Source organism: Talpa occidentalis, unplaced genomic scaffold, assembly GCF_014898055.3.
Source record: "Talpa occidentalis isolate TD23 unplaced genomic scaffold, MPIMG_talOcc4v2.1 talOcc4.10, whole genome shotgun sequence".
Taxonomy (NCBI): Eukaryota; Metazoa; Chordata; class Mammalia; order Eulipotyphla; family Talpidae; genus Talpa; species Talpa occidentalis.
Window position 1 is genome coordinate 13,895,850 of NW_023600993.1, and position 26,800 is coordinate 13,922,649.

At 40.1% G+C, this 26,800-nt stretch overlaps 1 long non-coding RNA gene across 2 annotated transcripts in view; it reads right to left on the reverse strand.

Moving 5' to 3' along the window:
* The window catches only part of LOC119252567 (uncharacterized), a 59,295-nt gene that overhangs the window by 19,139 nt on the left and 13,356 nt on the right, over positions 1–26,800 (reverse strand). Inside the window, exons 1-4 of one of the 2 annotated variants that reach the window (XR_005126846.2) lie at positions 18,084–18,312; positions 16,954–17,101; positions 16,393–16,493; positions 6,036–6,261 (exon numbers count right to left, since the gene is read on the reverse strand). This is a non-coding gene — a long non-coding RNA (uncharacterized LOC119252567). Of the gene's footprint in view, positions 1–6,035; positions 6,262–16,392; positions 16,494–16,953; positions 17,102–18,083; positions 18,313–26,800 lie in introns of those variants that run through there. The other variant, XR_008553344.1, reaches the window with a different exon arrangement.

Below are 26,800 nucleotides of genomic sequence, written 5' to 3' on the forward strand. Positions count from 1 at the left end.
AAAATAAAAAACCGTTCCAAGGCACACATGGCACAGCGTGGCACTGCAGCCTTCCTTGGCACTGCCTCGTCCTGTTGCTGGCAGGACAGAGCATGGACCTCTTTAGCCTCATCCTCTGTTGTTTTCTGCACAGGAGCCAAACATTGTGGCTACTCACGAGGCAAGGCTGGCAGCCGAAGGACCCAGATGCCAAGCTCTGGACTGGACTTCTGTTCGGTTTGTGGCTGGTCCCTTCCCTGGCATCTGCCTGGCTTTGCAGCAGCCTGTGTCCCCGTCTGCAGAACTGGGCTCAGGATTAGGCTTCTGTTGGCTCCTGTGGATGTTCGGTCACTGTTTCCCTTTTGAATTATCCTTGATTATGAGGAATGTGCCTTTATGACACATTCCTCCCCAGGCGCCTGCTCAGAAGAGGTGCTTTTGCTGCTAAAAAAGGGAGGGGGAAGCTTCTCTCCAATTACTGGCCATTGTTAGCCAGAGAGCTGGTGGAATGGGACCACCCTTTCCTCGGTAGGAAGATGTAAAACGAAACACAAAAGCTTGTGTATTAGACACAAAGCTTATTTTCATTTTAGTGATAGAAAAAAAGTTCCTAATGAAGTTAAACAAGGAGGAAACAAAATCAAAAATAGTAATAAAGGAATTTCAAAAGGCTCTTCTCTTTGAATCTGTCAATTCCTTAACCAAAGATGATTTCATCTCATTATCAGAGACTGGACTTGACAAAAGAGAGTGGGTTCTCTGGGGTGCAAGAGCAAGTAATACATTTATGGTATTTGTCAACCGCAAGGCATTGAGTTGAGTTCCCCCTGGGTAAGGCATATTGGCTCACATTCTGCTGGTGAGGGTCGGTGTGGGGGGAGCATCAGTTAGTAAGTACATTTATCCCTTGAGGGGAAACCCCTCTTATCATGGAAAGAAAAATCCACCTGAACAGCTCACCAATTAGAAGCAAAGCTTCATAGAAACAGACACAATTCAGAAATTCTCACCTTTGGAACATCTTTGTACATGAGTACTTTTGACATGTCCTTTTGACATTTTAATTCCAGAATCTTCAGGTATTTGCTCTCCTTTTGACTCACTATTGCTCATCATAATTATACATAAAGTTCAAATGGAAGGATGAATGTTAACTGAACAGAAGGTGATTTCCTTTGCATGCACAGTATCTGAGTGAGCTTTGGGAATTTGAGCAATCTTGGACCTAAAGTTCCAACCAGTAACCTTACTAAGCCATGATTACTCATTACTCATTTCTTTCTCTCTCTCTCTCTTTTTCATTGAGGTAGCATTGCTTTACATCATTGCTTGTGTATTAGACATATAGGACCTCCCTTCTTAGGTGTTGTTACCACAACACACCCGCCATCACACCAAGACATCCATAGTTCACCGCCATCATCCATTGCACGCCTTCCCCATGTTCCCCTGGCCTTTCCCCTCCCAATATGGATGTGTCAGTTGTATAGTCAGCTTTCTGGGGTTAGCTCTTAGTTTGGCTTTACCTGATCCCTTGTTGGATTTCTCTATATGCCATATATATGTGACACTGTCCAGTATTTGTCTTTCTCTTTCCTACTTATTTCATTTAGCATTACCCTCTCCAGCTTCATTGATCAGTTTCTATAGGAAAGAAGTTTGTCTCAATGACAATCTCTTTTGCTTCATGAGATCTCAATGGAGCTGTCTCTGAAGTCAGACCTGAATTCTAGTCTCGTCCTGCTCTTAATTAGCATCTTAACCTTGAGTAAATTGCTGAACCTCTTTAAATCTCAGTTTGTTCCTCTATAAAATGAGTTTGAGGGTAACAACACTATCTCATGGGGTTCCTGTGAATGCCACATGACAAAGTCATGTTCACTAGAAGGCACAGAGTAAGACCTAACTAGGTGTTGGCTAATTTTATGAATTTTTTTAGATTTATTTTATTTATTTATGCATACAAGAACTGGGGTATAGGCTAGAGATGCAGGGAAGGTGGTGAGAGGATGCACCAGAGACAGAGTGAGGAGCAGAACAGGTGGATCTACTGAGACACACTGCTGAGGGGTGCGGCAGGCGAGACAGGAGAGGTCTGCTGCACCATGTGGGTAGCTCTCTGGCCGGGGATCCTCATGCCGAAGTGAAAAGTGGCTGGTGATAGCTTGATAGTGCTGAGACTTTAACCCCTGCACCACCAGATAGGCCCTAGTGCTATGATATTTTTGTCAGCTGGGGCAGGAAGTACAACTCCTATCAATCTGTTGGCCTGTGTCATTTTTCTTTTATTGATTTGACCCTCCTTTCTATCGAATTTATTGCTTTTAACAAAGTAGAAGAAATTGGATTTTGAGATCCTCTGGGCTACATGGAACATTTGATAAAAAAATATTTGCTAAATAAAGCAATTTAACTCCCTGAATGTATTATTTTAAAAATGTAAACCAGGGGCCTCCCCGGCGGTGCAGCAGGTTGACCATCACACTGTGAAGCTGTCTGCAGCCTCTGCAGTGTGGGTTCGATTCCTGGCCAGCCAGGGAGAAACCCACGTGGTGTGGCAGACCTCTCCTGCCTCGCCAGCTGCTCCCCTCAGCAGTGTATTCTGTCAGTCTGCCTGTTCTGTTCCCCGCTCTCTCTGGTGAATTCTCTCACCTTCCCGCACCTCTGACCTGTACCCCAGTGCTTGTATAAATAAATAAATCTATAAAAAAAAGAGTTCTCATTGTTGTTGTTGTTGTTTTTTTTTTTTTTTAAAGTAAACCAGGATCCAGCCAGTTCATAATTACTGTCAGCACTGGCATCTCCTGAGGTGGGCAGCAAGGATATTCCAAGTCTTAGGTATATATTACTGAAGAAATAATTCTATTAATGGAATACTTTCTGAATTTGAAACTGTGGCCACACCACCCAGAAAATAAAGTGATGGGCTCAGGCAGTTGACCTTAGCTGATGCAAAGCACTATGGGAAAGAGCAAGGGTCCCTAAGTGAAGCATTAGCATCATTTGTGAGCTCTAGAAATGGGAGCCCATCCCTAAATCTAGAGTACTGGAGGGATGGAGTTGGCATACTTTTTTTGTAAAGGGCAAGATAAAATATTTAGGTTTTATAGGTCATTGGGCTCTCAAAATTGTGGTCTGAGGCAAACTTACATAATATGTAAACAAGTGAAGGTGGCAATATTCTAGTGAAAATTTACTGACAAAACCAGGTGGCCCTAGCTTGCTCATTAAAAATATGCTGAATCAATATTCAGAATTTTATTTCGTAACCGACTTTTAGGTAAGTCACTTTGTCTCTACGTATCTTTCAGTTCTTTTTCTTTCTGGTTAGCCATTCTCTGAAATAAGAAATGTGACCATCTTGAGGAGTTTGGAGAAAAGGATGAGAGACTATGAGCCTGGGACCCAAGCTAAAGGGCCAGACATCTAGGAGGAGCAGCTGTACTTAGAAGATAGGGACTTGGAGGTGGGGGGTAGGCGGGTGCTTGGAGGGGACTAGAGAAATCGAACACACTCTGTTCCTGCCCACTATTACCAGAGACAATTTGGGCCCATTGTTTCAGATCTTCCAATTTTTCAAAAGAAGCTGAAACCTGATAAAATCAGATTTTTACATATTGGCCAACTTGCTTTAAAAACACAATGTGACCCTACAAAATCAGCCATACAAGGCTGAAATGTAGCTTGGGAGGTTGGTTGGTTGTGACCTTTGCTTTAAGTCCTTAGGTCTTTGTCACTGAAATACCGCTGGTTACCTTGAAATGAGATTGGGGGTTTTTCCAAAGCCAGTCTTAATATTTCAAGGGCTGATCAGATTTATATCTACTTCTTTGAAGTTGCTCCTCTATTTCAAAATTTTCTACCCCAAGGTGGTGCCACAAAGCGTTACCTAACCATATGTACTAGGTATGCCAAATATGAAATTCTATACATAGAATTTCATGAATTCTATACATAGAATTTCTATACATGAAAATCTATGTATAGAATTTCATTAGAATTTGAAGAGCCGAAATGAAAATGCCAGGCTTGGCAGCTTTTTCATTACAACGAAGATTTATGGACAACCAACCTAAAAAATTCAGAGCAATCAGTCCACATCAGGTTTGAAATTTTCCAGCTCTTCTGGAATATGCTAAATCCTCCCTTATCTCATCCCTATTCTTTGTGTTGGCAGATTTAGTTCTATGATTCAATAGAAAGCATTCTCTTTGCCTAATATTAAAAACTCATTTTGTTCTAACTCTAATAATTTGAGACTTTTTTTTCTGAGTTGGATATAAACAGAAATTACCTTTTCATCACTTGAAAGTTTAATTCCCTAGTTTTAATGAACTTCTTAAAAATAATTGGATAGATTAAATAAAACCTGTATTGTTTTTATTTGACAATCTCAAACTGCTGTATTGTGGAAATATTTGGGGCGCGAATTGTAATTTTAATGTCCCGTGGGCATTAATTTATTTGGGATTCATCTGTACCACAAGTCATCTGAAAATTCTTTTGTGGAACAAGACTCACAGGCTAGAAGTCTTTGAAGGCTTTTAAACCCAACCTCTTTTTTCTTTTTAGCAGCAATTCTCCCAGAAATAGTCTATTGTGCCTGACAAAATGTATATCCAATCCTGGACTTGAAAAGGTTCTGCTCCTATTTGTAACTCAGTAGCCCGGAGGCCCAAATTGGTATTGAACTTTCTAAAAAAGCACTCTTGGTTCTTTAATAAGAACTTATTGGTAATTAGCACCCTAGCCTGGGCCTACAGTTTGGGTTGTCAAAATAAAAATAAAAATCAAGTGGCATCTGTTGATCTGGAAAAAAACAAAACCCGTTATACGCATTTAGCTCTGCATTTTAGAAATTCTTAAGTTAATCCTGTTTTAGCATTGTGGAGAAAGGTGCAAAGGAATGAAATGATCCCATGAAATCCTTGTGTTCCATAAGGTGTCTTGAAGTTTGATTGGATATTAACTAAAAGATCATTTTGTTTCTCTTTTATAGCAGGAGATGCAATGTGTTCATTTTATAACATCTCTGCTGTTTGGAATAAATCACCAAGGACAGATGCTCATCACATTTCGGTTCAATAAAATTCTTTGCAGAGTCTGAACAGATACATGGCTAGTTGCTTTAGGTCTGTGTCCAGGCCATTATTTGTTTGGAAAATCAAATTCACAGTACAAAATAGAGTTATACTAAGGACATTGAAATTAATATTTTGTTTGCTGTCTTATGTGTTTGTTGCTGTTTTGATTTTTTTTTTGCCAGGGATGTGCATTTAGGTCCTTTTATTTATACATATCATTGACCCCCTCTTCATTGTTTCTTCTAAGACAGCAGTTAATCTGATTCCCTGCTGTTAAATCTTCTAGTAATGCCATTTTAAAGGTTTTCAGCAGAAAAATTTGCCTTGTCCTTGAAGAAGTACAAAAAATCCCATGTTCAGTCTGTTTTTGTGCATGTGGCAACAAATGAGTTTTCAACAGGCAAAACCGAGATGCTTATTTAAAAGTGCTACAAAACTGTTGGTGAGTTTTGGATATCTTTCATGTGCTGTATGGCACTTCTCTTGAGTTTAGAAAAAAAAATCAGGAAGACATAATCTCCTGTCTTGCCAATATTCATTTATTTATTTTTTTTTAGAGGAGGAGAGATTTGAGCTTAAAAAGTTGTGAGTGTACATCTTCAGTTGATATTTCCTTGAAGGAGTTTCATATGGTTTTAAATTATTTATCCAAGAGGGTATGTAAAAAAAAAAAAAAAGAGTGGAGGCTTTCCATCATGTTGTGCAAGGTAAAAATGTGCATTTTACAAACACTCATACATGCATGTTCCTACAGTCGCAAGAGTATCCACAGAAAATATTAAGCACATGTGTGTGTGTGTGTGTGTGAGTGTGTGTGTGTGTGTGTGTGTGTGTGTGTGTGTAAGTGAAAGAGAGAGAGAAAGAGAAAGAGTAAAGTTGCTGCTGGAATGTTGAATAAATAAATCAACCCAAGGCTACAATGGTGTGGGGTGATAACCATTACTCAAAGGGCAAGAGAAAAAGCTTACTAACCTGTCTTGGTGGTTTGCCTTGAAAATGAATCCTCGAATCCAGGGTGGATGATGACCATTTGGTGGGGCTAATGCTCTGACACCCTCTGACGGGACCAGAAAGTGGAAGTCAGGCCCGGGGCTCACACCAGCGCCAGTGAAATTTGTTTGCTGTTTATTTATTAACATCCACGTCTGTGTTGGATTTACTTCCCAGCTTCCTCTCTTTCAAGAATGCGTTTTTCACCCTGGAATTAGAAGAATATTTTATTGGCAGATGCCGATGCTTTGAGGAAAGGACTCTGGCTCTTAGGCCATTTTAGGATTAGCTCTTCCCTCTCTAGCCTCCCCTCCCCCCGACTTATCTTCCCCCACCAACCTGGAATTAGGGTTCTGAACTACAGAGAGAAACCTTTCCCATGAGTGTGCAAATCCTGAAGTTTACAGTGACTAGATAATAAGTAATAAAAATTAGGCCCTTTCTTTATTTAAAGATCGCCTTCATGTTGAACTGGCTTTTTACTGCCATTAAATATTTGCTTTCTGGGAGCATTCGTATATATTTTCTTAGCTCTTAACTACCACATTTCTGCTCGGTTTTGTATCTGCTAGCCCCAGCATTTACAACCTACGAAAACCTCATAAATCTACTTCATTTTTCTAATAAGACATGAAAGTCCTTAATTGGCCTTAATGAAATGCACTTAAAGGGCAATAAACGTGTTTAAGCCCCTCTTTCAGGGTGAGCATCAGTACTCTCACTCTACTCTGTTTTAGCCTTTCTGGTAATTAATCATTTATTCATATGTGACGAATCAGTAACAAGATCAAGCAACTACGGCACAATTGCATGATAATAAGCTGCTCATATATGTGTCAAGATTTAGCAATCCTTTTTAAAGCCTAATTTAAAGTCATTTTACAACTAACCAGACTGCTTCTCCGAAGCATTTTTTCCCCCAGTATCTTTTCTACATATTTTCATTTGGATGCCATCTTTTTATTTTGTTTATAGAGCCCAGTCTGCCTTAAATCCACTTATGGCACCAGCGTGAATTTCAGCAATGCAAACATTTACCATTGTTTTTCAGTGACTCCGAGTTCTCTCTTTGATCCAGAGGAGGAGGTGGAGGAGAGGCAAAAGAAAAAGGCCTGCATTTATAAATAGCAGACCCAGAGCCCCTGCCATTTTTAGTACATATTTAAACCTTAAATCTGCAGTGATTGATGGAGATGTGTTAATCATTCGCCTGCACCTTGGCACTCTGAGAATTCCAGCCATTTCCCATACCAGAGATGCCAGTGGAGGGATTCCTTGCCCTGCAGAAGAAGTCTCTCTCTCCCCCCACCCTCCTTTTATTGAGATATAAGTGACAAGTCCCTCACCACAAGAGAAATTCATATTTCTAATCCCTGCTGACAGAATATCTGAATGCCTGTTGGTGTGTATATAAACTGGGGATTGGGTTTTCCTGCCTGGGTAGAGCAGTGGTTAGTCCAGATGAGGAAACACACCTAAGAAAAAGATTTGGACCTATATGGTTTTAGTCAACAGGGTTGCTTTGTTCTTATGGACAAATCTTCTTTTTAAAAAGAATTATTTTTTATGCATATTAGAGCTGGGGTGTAAGGCAGAGGTGGGGGGGTGCGTGTGTGAGAGGATTCACCAGAGGCAGAGTGGGGAGCAGAACAGGCTGATCGACTGAAATACACTACTGAGGGGAGCAGCGGGTGAGATAGGAGAGGTCTGCTGTGCCATGGCTGGGGATTGACCTCGTGCTGCAGTGGCTGCTGGTAGCTTCATAGTGCTGAGACTTAACCACTTGTACCATCAGTGAGGCCATATCTTGAGTCGATGATCAACCAGTTGGCATTGGCAGTGGTCTGGATAATCGGGGCTCCTTTGTTCAGGCCAAGGAAACCAAAGTAATTAAAGGAAGAGTTAAAGGTCCTTCTCTGGCATATATTAACATATGTAGATCACCTGGTGTTAATCATCCAGACATCTTTATATTTGCCTATAAAGTTAGGTGACAAGAACAGGTACTTTTTTAAGAGACTGACAGACTCAGTAGAGATGGCACCTGTCAGTAAAAATTTGCCATTTGAAATAGTTTGCTAGCTGAAGTTTTACTTTCTTCAGTTAAACATGATAGAATTAGAATGAAACAAATACATGAGTCTCTCCCTAAGGTGCACTTAAACCTCATGAATACACATATAAGATTAAAAAAAAAAAGTGAGTCTAAATTGGTGACAAAGCTGAGTAGCACAATTTTGAAAATATATGTCATTTTATTACTGTCCAGTACAAAAAGTAGTTACTTAGGTATAACCAGATAGGGGGAATTCTAGCCAGATTTACTCTTATGTCTGGAAAATGACCACATATCATAACAAATTATTTGTCTGTTGGTAGGGAATGTTCCTGAAGCATTTGAAAATTGTTCTCTTACATACCTTAAAAATCACTCTACAATTCAACTCTAGGTAGGCTCCTCTAATGAAATTTTATCGCTTATGTGTGTAGCTTATGAAACTTAGTGGACTTAAATCTATTATCTGTCAATTTTCTTTGACTTTGCAACACTTCTTTTTTTAAATTTTAGGTCCTAAAAAAGTAAATTTTGTTCTGACTTTCTTGCAATTGAATATTCCTGAATAGATGGCACAAAGTTAATAAGATTTAATCAAGGCACATTCATACCGAATGGCTCCCCCTGGAGTTGTGCAGTGCACATTTCATGCATCTGTACACTTTAGTTCTGGTTTTGCATGTTGTCTACATACACCTTGTCTTGATAAAGATACATCTCTGGTTTTGGTTGAAACATGATATTTCCCTCATCTTCAGATGACATGTCCTGCTTTACCCTGTACATCTAAAGGAGATCCTTGAATGTAGCAAAAATGTTTTCATGTGTTAAATTTTATATTTATTGTTCTAATATTTTCTGAAATTCCTCCTATGTACTACAGCCTATTTATCTAGCTCTAAATTACTCTCTGGGTCAAATGTGAACTGAATTTTCATTCTATTTTGCCCTTCACTTCATTTTGTAACAAAATCGTGTTATTTTCCTTCAATTTATGACAAAGTTCCTTAGGCCAAATAATTTTTACCAAAGGAAAAAAAAAAAAAAAACCACCAAAAAACGGTAAGTCTTCAGTTAAAAAACAAAGCCTTCTTACCCAAACTCCACTAATGAGCTGATTTAAATAATTTTAGGGAGGAAAAGACAACTTTTGAACTCTTTACTGGGCTTGATATTTTAAGATTTTATATGGAGTGCTATATAGCCTTAGTCCTCTGACTAATTTTGCAGAAATAATCACAACATGTAAAAATAATCACAATGTGTAAAAATAATTGCAATAAGGTGACAATTTAGCAGTAAAAGGAAAATTCCAGACCCAGTTTAATCAGTTAAAGTGTCTCTCTGGTTCTTCTGATTTGTTGTTCATTTATGCCGGGCAGCTGGACAATAGAATTTTGCACGGGCCACAAACAATGAAATAAAACAGCAAGATGTACTGTATTTTACTGAAACATACAATAAAGGGCAGCAGGGGACTAGTGAAAGCCCAATATTCAAAGACTGTAATTTTTTATCACTACTTTATTTCCTGAACCAAAATGTTTTTTGGATATAAATACTGGTCAAAAACAAAACTGCACCGTGTTTGCTATCATTGAGGCAATACCTAAACCTACTTTTTATTAGAATTAAATGAATATCATGCAAGTAGTTTTAATGTTTTATTATTATTTATGTTCTATGCTCTGCATAAATAGAATTGTTCCTTGCCCCCCCCCTTTTTTTTACTACTAATAAAAAGTAATAGGTGTAATAATTCTGAGACTGTTTGCATTTCAGGGTGTTTTCTGTTTGGTCCTGGTGGCTTATGAAAGGAAAAAAACCCCAGACCAGAGGGTAAAGAAGTTTAATAACAAATATAGGAAACTTCAATAGAATTAAACGTTTAGGCAAGAATGACCAAAACAAGGATGAATAATGAAGATTTAAAAAATGTTAAGTACAAAGTCAATGCAACGAATATTCTGTGAGCAGAGACATATCTGAACTTTTTTCCAACATTGTTCATGTATGTCTGGAAATTGCATCATATATATATTTATTAATAAATATCTTTCCTTAATTACTTGTTGATTTCTCAGAACACTTTGTGATAGGCAGGAAGGCAGTATTTAACCACAAGGCCATGTTTTCTAAAACAAGACTTTTAAAGATGTAGATGTGACAGGAGATATTTAAATGAAAGTCAGAAAATTGAAATCATTTCCTTGTGAAAGTAATAGGTTTGCAATATTCTCAATGAAATTCTGCAAGAATTTGCACTTGGAAATCCAGAAACCTGTTCTAGTGGTGACCATGTGCTCTCAGAGGGCAGATCTAGTGCTTTCTACTATTAATGCTTTTATACCTCAAAAGCTGCCACTGCCTTCAGCAGCCCAACCAGCTGCAGGTGGCTCTGGTGTCTTCTCTCCCAAGTAAAACAAAAGACCCTTTTTTTCCCCTTCTAGAAAATGTTTTTACAGTTTAGGCACACGACTGTACAGAGGAAGACTATACCACTATTCAAAGGGATGTCCCAGAAAGATTCTATAGTGAAATGGGAAAAATAGAGGACACAAAATTACAACTCCATTGAGATCTCGGAGGGAGAAAATGTTTTGCAAAAAGTCTAAAAATCAACGAAAATGTTAACAAAAAATTGCTTCTAGTGGCAGGGTTATGGGGGACTTTTGCATTTCTATGTATATTTCTCTAATTTTCAGATTTACTATAGCATGCATACACTATCTTTATAGACTTAAGTTAATGTAAACTCTAAGAAAATAAAAATTTATAAAAATCAGGCTTTAGGAGGGCCTCCCTGGTGGCGCATCGGTTGAGCGCTGGGTTGCAAAGCTGCCCGCAGCCTCGGCAGCGCCAGTTTGATCCCCGGCCGCCGGGCGAGGTCCCACATGGCGCGCAGACCTCTCCTGCCGCCCGCTGCTCCCCTCAGCAGTATACTTGGTCAGTCTGCCTGTTCTGTGTCCTGCTCTGGCTCTGGTGAATTCTCTCACCCTCCCGCGCTTCTGACTGTACCCAGTGCTTGTATAAATAAATAAATAAATAAATCTTTAAAAAAAAAAAAAAAAAGCAGGCTTTAGGAAACATTTTGAATGGATTATACTAGAGTAAGTTTTACAACCATGGTCAGCATGGTTTATGAGAAAGCTAGAGTCATTCCTCTCCCTCCATTTTATAGATGCAGATACTAAAGTTTAGGGAAGACAAGGCGATTGCTCAAAGTGACATAGCTAGAAGTTAGAGTGAATGCATATGTTCCTGTGCCCACGTTTCCAACCATACTGTGTTGCCTTTCTGAGTCATCGGGCACTCCATGTATAAATAAAAATTGGAAGGCATCACTGATTCCTCTTTGTTAAAAGAGGCACTTGTGCGGCTTCTTACCCTACCATGTTGGAACACAACATCTCTCTCTTTACTTTTGGTGATTTTTGCCTTTCTGTCTAAATCAAGAGCTATATTTTTGTTCAAACTAAAAGAGAAGGGTGTCCCCAAATTGAGATTCCAGCTTATGAGTTTCCTTCATTTTTTCTGAGCTCAACTTTTTGGGGTGACTTTGGCAGGTTCCTGAGAACAGAGATTCCCCCAAGCTCTTGTGCTAACTTTCAGGGGGGTACATTTACTTGCAAATATATCCCTCTCTATCTCACAATAAATGTTAAGCCAAAGTATTTCTAATTCAGAACAGGCTCATCATTCTTTCTGTAAAACTTTACAAGTATCAAACCTACTACCTGTAGGAACAGGCCTCTTTTTACTAGGTCACTTATCATCTGTGTCTTTATTAAGTGGAATTGTTTTTTCTGGAGGGGGTGTTGCTAGCCCTTGCAGCTAGGAGTTCTAGTCTAAATATGCTGGCATGTAAATTTTCTGAGATTTTCACTTCACTTTAGGAAAAAGCAGTTTCTTTTTTGGTGTCCTAGGTCGTTCGAATTAAGCTCAGAAGGTAACTCTGCAATTGGTTCCATCCTGTTAATAATTTCATAGGAGGGTTTGAATGCTATGCTTCTAACAGTTGCCACCACACTGCATTTGCAATCCTCAGTGAAAATGCAGAGTGATTTAATGTACTGATGATGCAGATAACCCAGATATTGAAGATAAGGTTTTCTGGGGCTAAGCTCATCTAGGGACAGAGAGCATGTGCCATTGGTCATCATTTGTCCTGGAAGCCTGAATACACTTTAATGTTACTTAAAAAAATAGTGCTCATGTGGTATATAGAGAAAACCAGCAAGCAGATGAATGAAATAAAACAAAACTAAATTTTTGAACTGTAAGATCAATTAGTGGTTACCAGAAGGGAAAGGATGTGGGGGCGGTGTGTGTAAATCATGAAAAAAAGGGACAATGGTATGGTGCAGGGTAGCTGTGACCTTAATATGATATATACACACGTTGAATCTCTCGATGAATACCTGAACTTACATAATGTTATAAGGTAGAATTACTTTCATGAAATAAAATGTTACTTTTGTTATGCAGAATTTAGACACATTTGATGCTTTTAAAACATGCCCTCCAATATTTTACCACTTCTCCCATTGAGCCCCACTGAAATCCCACTGAGAGGAGGTTCTGTGTCCCTTCCCCTTGAATCTGGGAGGGCTTGGGGGCACCTCCACCCATGGTGGACTGTCAGGGCTTCTACTTGGTTCTCACACATTACTCCTTCCAGACACTCTCTGGACAGTCCTTGGAATCCAGTGGTCAAACTCTGAGAAGCCCAAGCCCATGGAGAGTCCACGTGTAGCTGCTCCAGCTTTCCAGTCCTTCCAATTCAGGTGCAGACATGTCAGAGAAGAAACCTGATGATCCCAGCCCGCAGGAGTTCACATCTGCTCAGCTGGGGCCCTGGGCGTGCTGCCCAAATCCCCACCCACAGAATCAGCAAGTGTAACTCACTGTTACCAACAAGGAGAACTAGAACAACAGGCTTTCAAAATTTCTCTCCCATTCTTAGTTGTTCAAGCGTCCTACTTGCTCTTATCTTATTTTTGATGAACTGTGATGCCCCAAGGAATGTCAAGGCACAGCAATAAAAAGATAAAGATGACTAAGGGATTCCTGGGGGCGGGGTGGCAGCTGAGAAAGAGCATGTGACGGAACCATAGATGCTGGTGCATAGCTCCTGGGGTTTGCCAAAAACAATTACAAACGTGGACTTTACAAAGAACGTGCAGATGCATTTCGTGCCATCAAATTGTTGCCACAACGTCACTTTTACTATGAGTAACCTCCTTATTGTTATCATCACCATCCTTACTTTATAGATGAAGAAACCAGAGTTCAGAGAGGGATCGTGAACTGTGCAAAGACTACACTGTTGTTTGGGGGTGGGCAGGAGAAAAGGGCCAGAACTCATGTCCCCCAGCCTCCCATCTCCTTGCTCGTCCTGGCACCAGTTGCTGTACAAGAAGGGAACTGCTGCCCCTTTGTGGCAGGTGGCCTTGCTTCATCATCCTGAGCTCTAACCTTTGGAGGAAGCCAGAAGTGCCCCTCCACTGAGCCGGGCCCCCAACAGCAGCCCTCCAGGGCTTACAGGTGCTCATGGATAGAGGAGCCAAAGAGAGGTTCGGCTGAGCTTTTCATTTCTCTGGGTTGAGCATGCAAAGACTTCCGAAGATTCTCAGTGCAAACCTCAGTCTACTGTGCTCTCTTTCCCCAAGTTTGATTTTTAAAGATAATTGCTTCCATTTCTCTGCTAGCCATGTTCAAACTTCCCTCTGGTCTCTTGAACATATGGGATATAGTTGTACTATGTGTTTTGATGCCCTTATCTCTTAATTCTATCATCTGTATCATTCTGGGTCAGTTTCAACTGACCCAGATGGGATGCATTTTCTGCTTCTTTGTATGCCTGGTAATTTTTAATTTGATGCCCGCCGTTGTGAATAGTATCTTACTGGGTACTGGATATTTTCGTTTTTCTGAGCTTTGTTCTGAGACTTGGATACGTTACTTCTGAATCTGACTTTCAAGTTTTCTTAGATGGGATCAGATGTGTTTCATGGAAAGTTGATATTTTCCTTCTACTGGGCACTCTTCCCTCTAACCTCTTGACACACACGTACTGGTTAGTCCTCAACCGAATACTTGAGAGGGACCCTCGAAAGGTCTGGAATTCTCTCTCTGTGCAGAACTGTCATCTCAGGTTGTCCGCCCTGAGAACTGTAGCTGTTCTGACTTCCCAGACTCTCAGCTCTGTCTCCTTAACTCAGGACAACCCCGGGGCCCTGCCTGGAGTTTTCTCCACCTGTGCCATGGCCTAGAAACCATGGCCCACATGACCCCCTGGGAAGATTATAGAGCTCACTTCATTTCCTCCCTGTCTTTCAGGGCCCATTGTCATTTGTTGTCTGGTGCCCGATGTCTCCACGACTGTGCTTTATGTAATTTTTTCCCTGAGTTTTACTTATTTTAGGTAGGAGGATGATGCTCAGCCCTGTGTGTCTAAGAGATTCATGAGGTAACAACACCTCATTGATGGCTGAAATTGGATCATCATTTAGATACCTTGTCTTATTCATCCATTTTCTTTCTTTCTGGAACTCTTCTTTCAGTATTATTGAATGGGATCCATTTGTAGATCCTTGAAGTACTTCAGTCACCAAAAAATCCTCTTGGATATTATTTGAGGCTAATTCGCCCACTTTGTGAAGCTGAGATTACAGTTTGAGTGCATTGTACACTTTATGGCTGAAATTCAGATGCTAATTCATGCCATCAATAGGCAAAAAACATTCATTTTTCTTTATTTATACTTCAATTTTGATATTTGGATGCTTTTTTTCTGGTGCCTTATGCTCCTTATTACATGGATGCTTTGTGCCTATTGCTTATTAAGTTATACTGCTGCCTGGCTTTAATACCTTGTACTGGCGGCAAGACCTGCACAATTAGAAATCTCCTTTATCCCTTGCATTAAAATCAGTCATACATCCACTGTATTTCCTAGGAATCCTCTTTGTACTTCTCTCATCTAGTTATTTTCATTACAGAAATAGAGGTTCACTGTAAGGTGACATGCTTTGGGAAATCCAGAGAAGGAACAACTGACTCTTCTGGATTTGGAAGTCGCCCAAGGTAGCTCTTTAGTAGGAACTCCTGGGTCTATTGAGGGGCCCACCATTGATGTGACCCATCCTTCCCATGTATCCACTGGTCTGAGGTTGGATTCCCCAGGAAACATACTCTGGGATCGATATTTGGACACAGAAAATACGGGGGAGGGTGGGAATGGGATCAATTCCTGAGAGACAGGAAGGAATAGATTCCTGGACAGAGGTAAAAATTGGGGTACAAGGCAGTAGCTTGAGATCTCAGTGCACCCCACAGGGAGCCCTGGAGCTTATGGCCACACAGAGTTGCTCCAAACTGAAGGAAGAGGGGCTGGTCTAGACTTTGCTTTCCCCTTCCCACATTTCCTTAGGTGCAGGTCACCCCTAGGAAGGAGACATGATGATGGGTGAGGCTGTTGAGGGTGATTCCCAGAGAAAGACTCATTTGAGGGCCACCAGCCTCCAGCACCCCCAGAAACCAGAGGAAGGAATTCTTGGAACAAGAAGTCACTTATTGACTCCTCGGTAGTGGTTTCAACTATCCATCAGCTCTGGAAAAATCACTCATGATTTGTTTTTTCAATTAATATTTTTGAAATGCCTACCATGTGTTTTAAGATCTGAGGGAAAAGAGGAGTAATGGCATTCAAACAAAACTCCAGTCTTTATCAAACCGTCACTCTTAGTGATGATAAAAGTACAGGTTTTCATAAGCAGTGAGAAGTAATATAATGTAAAATAATACAAAATGATTCTCCAACTTCATGTGATAACAAGTCATCTGGGAATCTGGTTAAAATGCAGACTATGATTCAGTAGGTCTGGGGTGGGACGAAGATGCTGCATTTCTGATAACTCCCAGCTAACATTGTTGCTTCTGGCCCATGGACCACACTTTGAGTAGAGAAGTTACAACAGGGTAGACTAGGAAGGTCAGGTGGTGGGAGAGTGGTCTTGGAAAGGTTAAGACCCCAGGAAAGAGAAATTACTTCATCTATGTCTTCATTTTCTCAACTGTAAGATGTGACTAATACAAGACAGTCTGGCACATAGTAGGCACTCAATAAATATTGGCTGCTATTGTGGTTGACTTTGGCTCATCTCAACCCATCAAGGTTGTTCTGCCACCACCTACCTCACAATCATTAATTGCTATTCCCACTGACTGCTGCCATACATTTTTTTTTTTAATTTTCCAAAATAAGAATGAGTGACTCACCTCTGCATGAGCCAACTGCTTTGGGTCCCGCCATCTCATAAGGCTGCTGACTGGCCTCCTGATTGGTATTCTTGGCTATGTTCTCTTCATTGGTTTGTCAGCTAAATTGGAGCACAGTATGGTCATACAGTATAAAGAAAGCTATGTAAGGTGGTTCCCTTAGCAAAGGCTCTAGGCAGGCTCTAAGGCTAATGCTTAACATGTGTGCCATATTAGGTCCCTGGCCCCGTTTTACTAGGGCCAGCTCTTTGTTTATTCATTTATTCTAATGGATAAAGAGCTCCTTGAGTATAGGCACCAGTTTTTCCTGACACCTTATACTGTGTTGGACGTACAGTAGGAACTTAGTATTATTATGGAGGTTAACTAACAATACTAAGGAGGTACTATGTGGCCAACATGCTCTGGAGGAAGGTTTGGAGGAACAGGCTGACAGACAAGGAAGGAATTTGAAAGACAAGGAGGAGTTCAGAGGATGGAGAGAATAATTTAAAGAGGGTCACTTGGATAAACAAAAGTTTAATGGGTGAAAAGATCGATCTTTTAGGGAAAAATACATACCATGTCTTGGTTTGTTCAAAGATTAAAGTAAATTTGGGTAGTCTTTTCCCTGGTTGCAAATATTATTTGGTATTTTCTTTGGTCTTTCCATGTAAGAGCTGGGTAGCTTACACTTGTGTGCATACATGCATACATACAAACACGCAACCTGTAACAAAGAGAAAACATCCCATTAAAATGTCTTCCATGCGTGCATTTACTTCACTAGCTACAGAGGAATTAATACCCCAACAAAGAGTAATTCAAACATGAAGAGGCAGCTTGCACAGAGGGTGTTTTTTTTTTTTGCTGGGATTCACAGATCTTATTTTAAGGTTGAAGCCCCCAGGTGTCCTTCCTGTTCTTTTTAACTGACGCTTGTGGTTGTGCAAGGACTACGGCTGGCCCTGGTGAACTGCCAGCCAAGCTCAAACAAACAGCCACTTGTGGCTGTGGACTTCCTCTTGGCTCTGCCTGGAGGCAGCAGTTAGTGTTGGGGAAGGTGGGGGCTGGAGGCTGAGGTCAGACTTTGAGTGGTGCTAATTCTGACTCTAGTCTCCTCATTTTCATCACTGTGGTGATATTGTAAGCAACTCCCTTGGACAGTAATTTCATCCAAGGAGAATTTTGGAGGGAACAATGCATTCAACAGGGCCATCTCTAGTTTTTCAATGAATGTGACTTCTGATTGTTGGGGAAGCCATTATTTTGGTCTTTGGGATACAGTTGAAGTTTGCTTCTCTTCTATTAAGAAAAACTCTGCTTAAATGGATGAAGCAAATGAGAATTAGGGGGTATGTTTAACCCATTCAAGATCACTCTACACCTGAAAGACATTCTAACTAATCTCCCACTGCCACTTTTATCCTCGAATCTTTACTGTACACCACAGCAAGATTAATTAGTATATTTTCATCATGTCATCACTAAAGTCTCTGTGATTCCTTTTGCCTCTAGCATGAAGTCTCTCCACCCTTTGCTCAAGTTTAATTTTGCCCTCCTCAATCTGTCCCCATTTTTTCCATCCTTGCATACTATTTTCCATACATAAATTCTTAAATCTAGCCAGATTGGTAAACTCACTGTCCCTCTATCCCACATTTCCTATCTCTAGGTCTTTGCTTATATATTTCCCTACTGGCCATACTTACTTATTTCCTCTCTGAAGTCACTGGTGTTTCAAATTTGGCTTAAGCCTCACCATCTCCAGCTTCCAGAATGGCTCTACCTCCAAACTCTCCCAGCCAAGATTTCACTGCATCTCAATCTTGTCTGGATTGCTCATCAACTTTTGATGTGTTTAGACTCTGTTTCCTCAGCAAAGTCTGTAAACTCCTTCCTAGAGGGCAGGATATTTTACCTTCTGTACAAAGCTCTGTATTTTGGGTCTCCCTGGTGGCACAAGGGATGAAGACACAACCTATGAAGCAATCTGCAGTCACTGCAGCCCAAGTTCGATCCCCAGCCAGGGAGCTATCCACATGGTGCACCAGACCTCTCCTGACTCGCCCGCTGTTCCCCTCAGCAGTGTATTTCAGTCAATCTGCCTGTTCTGCTCCCCACTCTGTCTCTGGTGAATCCTCTCACCCCCCCACCCCGGCACCTCTGGCCTATACCCCAGTTCTTGCATGCATAAATAAATAAATCCTTCAAAAAAAAAAGCTCTGTATTTTACTAAATTACTAGCAGTTTACATGAGGAAATAAATGTTATTGAAAGCAGTTTTATACCTGAACATTCTAATAATACCAGCATGATATACACTTAAATTTAATAAACTGGAATATCAGCAGACTTTTCTCTCAGGCTGATTCGTTATATATAGTCCATGTAGAGTAGTTGAGACCTCATTCCAGGTGCAGAAGTTGGGTTGCAATCTCATCTCTGCTGGAAACTATATGGTGTCTCTTGTGAGGGAACCTGCTGCCCTGGTGCTCAGTTTCCTTAAGTTGTGAATTTCTGAGGCTATCGTAATCATAGCTTGAATTAATAGAGAAAGGGCAAGGCTGGGTCAAGGTGGTACACTTCTGAAAATTTTATCCAAGTTTAAACTTTTGCCCCTGTTTTCTTCTATTTGTTTTCTCTTGTTAGGATCGCCTCCTCCCTTTCTGTCTGTCTCTTAATCTTCCTCTGTTTCCTTTTTCCCTTTAAGTGTCAGTAAATCTGATAATGATCTTGCCTTCTTTTTATTCCTTCCCTTGTTCTAACCACACTTCAGCATGTTTTCCTTAGATAAACACTTCTCATGCCATGAGTGCTGAGTGCTGCACCAGCAAGCTCCAGCTTACTTGACTTCCAGAATGTGTTGTTAAAAAAAATGAACTCTTAGCCCTGTGACTATGTCTTCCTTGTAATTAAACATCACATTTCCACATGAGTGTCAAATCTTTAAAAAATAAGAGCTCTCATCATCTATCAACTTATAGGACTTCTGCAGATGGGGATCCAAGGGAAATGCTCACGATACCACCCCATTTTACAGTCAGAAATCAAGACTGAGAGCCCCCAGGAATTCGTCCTAGGGGGTCAATGAGTCCTTGGCTGGTAGGGGAGAAGAACATGGGGTTCCTGATTTCCAGTCACTTCTCTAACCACAGGCATAGGGACAAGTTTGAGCAGAAGCTTGGAGAGGGAAAATGATTACAACACAGCTGAAAAAGGGTGCTGCCCCTGGGGATTTAGGGAGGTGTTGAGTGAGCGCAATGATCTGCTCTGACTGGAGTCAGATGATGAGAAAGGAATTCATCCACCCAGAGACTTTTCTAAAAGAAGGAAATGGGAGAACTCATTCAACAAAGGGAAGATAGAAAAAGATATGGGCCACCTTGAGCTAGATTTATTGTGTCCAGTCCTAACCACAAGCTGCACCTGCTTGCTTCAGATCTCACGATTCTGCCTTGAGACCTGACCAGAGGTGGATGCATCAGGATGTTAATGAAGCTTGGGTTTTGGGGTCTCTCACCTGCACAGGGCTCTCCCAAGACTTTGGGTAGGCTCTAGCAGTGGGTTCCCATGACTGCATCTTGTTTTTTAATTGAGGTAATGTTGGTTAATGATACTTGTATATGTTTCAGAAATACAGGTTTAGGCATTTCAAATGTATGTTACTACACCACACCCATCACCAAAATACCAGTACCCTAACACCAGTCTTTTGGGCTACCTCCACCCTGTATACCTACTCCTCCCTCCTCCACTGGTAGCTTTGGGTCTGCAGATGGATTCCAAGGGATTGTTTGGATTACTTCTGTCTGTCCTTTGTTTTCTCTACATCCCACATGAGTGAAATCATCCTGTATTTATCTTTCTTCTACTCACTTATTTCACTTACATAATCCCCTCAGTTCCATCCATGTTGTCAAAAATGGCAAGAATTCAGCCTTTTTTTTTAAATAGCCGAGTAGTATTCCATTGTATATACATATCACATCTCATTAACTCCTGCCATTGCATTTTTTTCCATAGCTTTGCTATTGTAAATAGTGCTGCAATGAACATAGGAATAAGTAAATAATATATGTGTGTGCGCACATGTGTGTATATAGCATACACTAATATATATAATACTATATATATATTCCAAGTTAATTTATTAATATACATATTCTTCAGATGGGTACCAAGGGATAGAACTGCTGGATCAAACAGCTGATCTATTTTTAATGTTTTGCGAAATCTCCATACTGTTTTTCATAGACACTGGACAACTCTACGTTCCCACCAACAGTGTATAAGGAAGCTTCCTTTTCCTCCACATTCGTGGCAACACTTATTTCTGGCTGGATATGGGTTGGATATGGGTCATTCTCAGGTGATATCTTATTGTGGTTTAGATTTGCATTTCCCCAATGATAAGTGACAATGAGCATTTTTTTGTGCATATGACTATATTGTTTTGTAAAATTATAAGAGTAAGGTATTTGTTTTCTTAACAAGTCCTCCACAACATACAAGATTTATGACCCACAAAATCTGAATCAGCCTCTGGACCTAACCCCCACTGTCCTAATATCCCAGCTTTTATTCCCCTGGAAATGACTCCTTTTCCTAAAAGGATCTGTACTGCCTTACATGATCAAACTGCCTGTGCCTGATCTGTGTCCTCACCATATAGGGCTGTAGGCTCAAAAGTGGTGCCCACTCACACACCATGACCATGACCTACCCTTTAGACTACTCCTTTGGCACTTGGATTTGCAGCTTTTGGATTTTTGAGCCACATACTCCTGAGTTGATTTCCAGTTGATTTCTAGGGGGCCTGTTTTTTGTGCTTCTTTTCCCAAAGATGGACTGTTTCACTGATGTGTCCACTCTCAGTCCAGAGGGGTGGCTATGAGATGGCTATTCGTGGTGTGGACAGGACTTGGACCTGCAGACTTATGTGTCCACACGTGGGCACACCTGCCCCTTCTTGTTGAGATATATCCAGGGGTGGGAAGAAATAAGGGTCAGCCATGGCTCATAATTCAAAGGCCAGTTCCCCATACCCCCATCCATGTTCGAGCACAGAGAATCTGGAGAGCTTGAAAACTAACCAAGACCTTCCAAGTCATGATGATGATATATTTGTCAAAGTAAGAAAATGAACCCTATTTAATTGAGAGTTTTGATCATTTGACTTATGGTATTTGTGCTCTTGCTTAGACCCTTCAAATATTAGGTAGGTGTATAGATAAGAATAAACCAGATTTCATTGTAATTTTTATAAAAGAAAGCGGGGATGCATTATTTTTCAATCTTTCATTTTTGCTTTCTACATTGTTGTAAACATAGACATTCTTTCTTGGAACTGGTGAACTCCAGAAATGCGGAGCTCTTGAGTCATGACATCTGGAATGCAGTGGTTTCAGGTGGAAGTGGAACATGTAGGTTATATTTTAAATCGTATCACAAACAGGTTTCCAACATTGGAAAGCTTGCCCATGGAAAGCTTTCAAACAGAAGAAGAATTTGTACCCACAGAAGACATGTAGAAGTGAAATGGGCACAGTGGGTGATTGGCAAAACTCAGAAAGTTCCGGGGGATTGAAAAATGGTTCCAAAGATTGATGGCACCAGCTTGTCTTGAAGTCTGTTAATCATGCAGATTCCTGAACCCCACCATGGAGATCCTGATTCAGCAGACCTGGAGAAGGGACCAGGTTAATCACCACCTCAGCTCCTGTTGCTTTTGGTTCATGCAACCACAATGGAGGAGACTCATGTTAATATTTAGGGGAGGTTACTGCTTACAGCTAGAGAACAGATTGAAAAATAAAAAGAACAGAGTAGTCATTTTTGAAGGCAGAAAAGCCCAATGGTTACAAACATATTATCTCTGTACCCAGACTGCTCAGGTTCAAATCCAAGTGCCAATATTTACTACTGGGGAGATCTTGGGTGAGTTATCTAACCTCTTTAAACCTAGTTTTCTTATCTGTAAAATGATACTTGAGGTTTCACAAGGTTGTTCTGAGGATCACATGAGTTAATCTGTACATAAAGCACTTAGAATAGTGCCTGGCACTATTTGCTATTTATAATTATTTGTTGTTGTTCTTATTCCTCCAACAGGAGGGAGTTTGGTAGCTGTGGTGTTTCTTCAGGAACACTGAGTTTAGTGGGTTTCTGAAGAAAGAGGGCTGAAGGAGTGAGTAAACATACAGGAAGCTGTTGAGGAAGTGTGAGTAATTAGTAGAACAGTGCACTTTCCCCAGCTGCGTGTAGGCAAGCACAGACCACATCCCACTTAACCACTAAAAGGGTCCTTACCAGACCAGGGCTACCTGCTCTAATTGCCCAAACACAAGGCTTCCCTTCTGTTTCCAGGCAGTGAGGTCTTGTTAATGCTAGAGAGGGAATCTTCCAGAAAATGCCACATTCAACTTCAGCACACCTGCTTCATCCACCCTGAGCTCCAAATGGAGAAAACAAGCAAAAAAAAATTGATTTAAATTATGCAGGTGGCGGGTAATTAAATATTGATATAATAATTATTAAATTATGCAGGTGTAGGATAGGTTTATGTGAAACTTCTGGAATCACTGCAGGAGTGGTGTAGACAATGAAAAACCCGGCATGGGGCTCTGAGCTGGAAGACAATGTTGTGAAGTTATGGTTGAACTGGGCAGCTGGTTAACTTCCTGTTCATCTGTGGGTAGCTAGTTAGTTCATCCAACCCAGGGGCGAGCCTTCCCCCAAATGGCCTGAGTGCATACAAGAGAAACCCATTCTGATCAGGCCTTTGTATGAATTAAAAGAAAATTAGAGAAATGGAACAATGTGGAGAACCCCCCCAAATAACCATATATTCATTGAAAATTATATTCTTAAACAATGACAATTGCATTTTCATCTCTGATGCAACATTAATGATTGCAGATCCAGAAATGGCTCTGAAATGAACAAATGGTTGAGAGAAGAGCACAAGGCAAGGTCTGAGGTTCTGCGAGGGGAGCCACCCCTGGTCTGGACCAGAAGTGTGTTTGTAGATGGTGGCTGGGATCAGCGGGCTAGCCAGAGCTAGTTTTTTGGAGGAAAATTCTAGTTCCAAGGCAGTGAATTTTTATGTTTGACCATTTTGTCACTTGTGTCACTAAAAAGGAATGGGCCAGATGGTAGTCTCTAGTACGTTTTTCACAGTGTGGCGTCTGCAGAGGGGTTTACCCTAGTTGGCTATTAACGATCAGTCTGAACAGCTTAAATGAGGGTCCAATGTTGAAAGGCAAGAAAGCCAAATGCTGAAATGTCCTTTAATTTCAAATCTCACATGAACTTAAATGTTCAGTTCTAACAGCCGCAGTTGACAGTCAGAGCCAGCGATGAGGTGACAACTTTCAAGTGTCTGGTTGAATAAAGCTCTCATTTCTCTCTCCCCACAAAATGCAAAAAATTATGGTAAACTGAAGAGTTCTGATGTGCTGGGCTTCAATATTTTGACTGGTTTTGTGAGTTTTGACTTTTTAAGATTAATTATGTTGAGGTTCTCAAACTTGAGTCTCAGAGCCACTGAGGGGGGCTTATTAAAACACAGGTTGCGGGCCCACCCCTAGAATTTGTAATTAGTTGGAAATTTGCTTTGCTAACATGTTCCCAACATTCTAATGAGTTCTCTGCTACTGGTGTGGGGACCACATACACTTTGATGAGCACTAAAATACCCTCTGGTTTAATGGAACTCTTGATTTTTTTTAAGTCATACTTTTTTTTAAGGTGACATTGGTTTACAACTCTGTATATGATCCAGAGGTATAGGATCACCCCTCTTCAGATGTATGTTACCACACCATGCCCACCACCAAGACATCTATTTCCTTTTCCACAGTCCATTGAACATACTCCATACCCTGCTCTCCATGCTTCACCTGACCCTCTGGTACCTTCAATTTTACAATCAGATTTCTAGGGTTTGTTTTTGGTTTGGTTTTATCTGACCATTTGTTTTGTTTCTCTATATTCCACAGATGAGTGAAACCACCCAGTACTTGTCTTTCTTCTTCTGACTTATTTTGCTTAGCATTACTCCCTCTAGTTCAATCCAGGGCACAAATCACAAATGGCAAGAGTTCATCTTTCCACCCTATAGCTGTGTAGTATTTCCTTGGGTATAGCTATACCACATCTTCTTAACCCACTCATCTGTTTTGGGGGCACTTAGATTGTATAACTTGGTTATTGTAAATGTTGCTGCAATAAATATAGGAGTGTGGATATCCCTTCAACTGATGTTTTTGCAGTCTTTGAGTAGATGTCTAGGACAGAAATTGCTGGTAAATCTAATTTTGATATTCTGAGAGACCTCCATACTGTTTTCCATGGGGGCTGGTCCAGTCTACATTCCTACCAATGGTAAACATTGGTTCCTTTTTCTCCACACCCTTGGCAACACTTGTTGTTTCTGGTCTTTTTGATATGGATTATTCTCACAGGTGTGAGATAATATCTCATTGTGGTTTTGCTTTGCATTTCACTGATGATGAATGATGATGGACATTTTTTTCCATGTGTCTGTTGGCTATGTGCATGTCTTTGGAGAAGTGTCCATTTAGCTCACTCTTATGTCCATATTTTAATTTTTTTTGTTGTTTGTTTTCTTTTTGTTGAGTTGTATGAGTTATTTGTAGATCTTGGATATCAGTTCCTTGTAAGATGTATGATTTACAAATATTTTCTCCCATTCAGTAGGGTGACTTTTCATTTTAATGATAGCTTCTTTTGCTGTGAAGTATTTCAGTTTGATATAGTGCCATTTACTTATTTTTGTTTTCGTTTTCCTTGCTGTTGGAGTCTCCAAAAAGATCACTGAAGTCAACATTGTAAAGTGTTTTGCCTATGCTTTCTTGTATGTATTTTATGATTTCATATCTTACACCCGATGTCCTTACTTCTTTGAGTTATTTTTAGTATATATTTTTGTATGAGATAGTGGTCTAGTTTGGTCCTTTTGTATGTCCAGTTTTCCCAACACCATTTTTTGGGAATTTATGGAAAAGTTTACTAACCACTGCTGTACACAGGACAAGAGTTTTTATGCAAAGACCCTTGGAATACCAAGTGTCTATGTGCTGCTGCCAATGTCTATTTTCAGATTTGATAATAGTTGCTTATATATATTTTTATGTGCCTTCATTTGGTGCATATACGTTGATGAGTATTATGTCTGATACTGATGTATTGCTCCCCTAATTACTATATAATGTCTACCGTTGTCTTTTGTTGCCTTTTTTAGCTGGAAGTCTATTTTATCTGAAACTGGCTGTTCCTTCTTTTTTTTCCGGGTGGTCCTATTTGCTTGTAGTGTTGTTTCCCAACCATTTACTTTGAGCCTATGTTTATCTATGGAGCTAAGAAGGGTCTCCTGGAGATAGTGGAATGTGGGGCTTTTTTTTCCTGATCCAACTGGCCACTTTATACCTTTTGATTGGTGAGTTCAGTCTATTTATATTTAGGGTGATTACGGATATATGAGGATTTGATATTGCCATTTTTTGTCTTCAATTTTCTGGTTCTATTTCTTTGTTAATTTTTTTTTTGTGAAGTTTTCTTCAACTTAGATAGGAAAACTTCTTTCAACCTTTCTTGCAGGGGAGGTCTAGTGTTTGAAAATTCCTTCAGTCTTTGTTTCTCTGGGAAGGCCTTTATTTCTCTGTCATATCTGAAAGAGAGTCTTGCAGGATATAGTATTTTTGGCTGACAATTTTGAATACATTGTTTGATTCTCTCTTTACTTACAGGGTTTTCAGAGATATCTGATGCAAACCTGGTTGGAGCACCTTTATGGGATAATTGCTTTTTTCCCTAGCCACTTTCAATATTCTCTCTGTCTTCAACTATTATTAGTTTCACAACTATGTGCCTTGGTCTAGGTCTCATTACAGTTAAATAACTAGGTATTTTTTAAATTGTATAGACTTGTATATTTAGTCCCCCACTCTCCAGGTTTGGGAATTTTTCCTCTATTATTTCTTTTAATAAATTCTCTGTTCCCATCTTTCTAACTTCCACTTCTGCTTTCCAAATGGAGTATGGCTACACATTGAGTAGCAGTGCTACAGTTTGTATGTCAAAGTGTTTCTTCATTGTAGTTATTTCTTCTTTCACCTGGGTCATTTGTTCATTATTATCACCAATGTCACTGACTCAATCCTACATTTGGTCTATTTGTGTCTCCAGAATTTTAAATCTGTATTGATCGCTTTATACCCTGTGACTCTGTTATTTTCTTATTTAAATCTTCAGTTTTTATTTTCTGTTCACTAATTTCATCTCATATGTCATTCTTTTTTTTTTAATTTTGTGGTATCAATTTGATTACAATTTTGCAGAGTTCTCTTGTATTATTTTGACTTGCTCTTCTGCACTTGTCCCCATTTCTTTGAATTTCTTTATC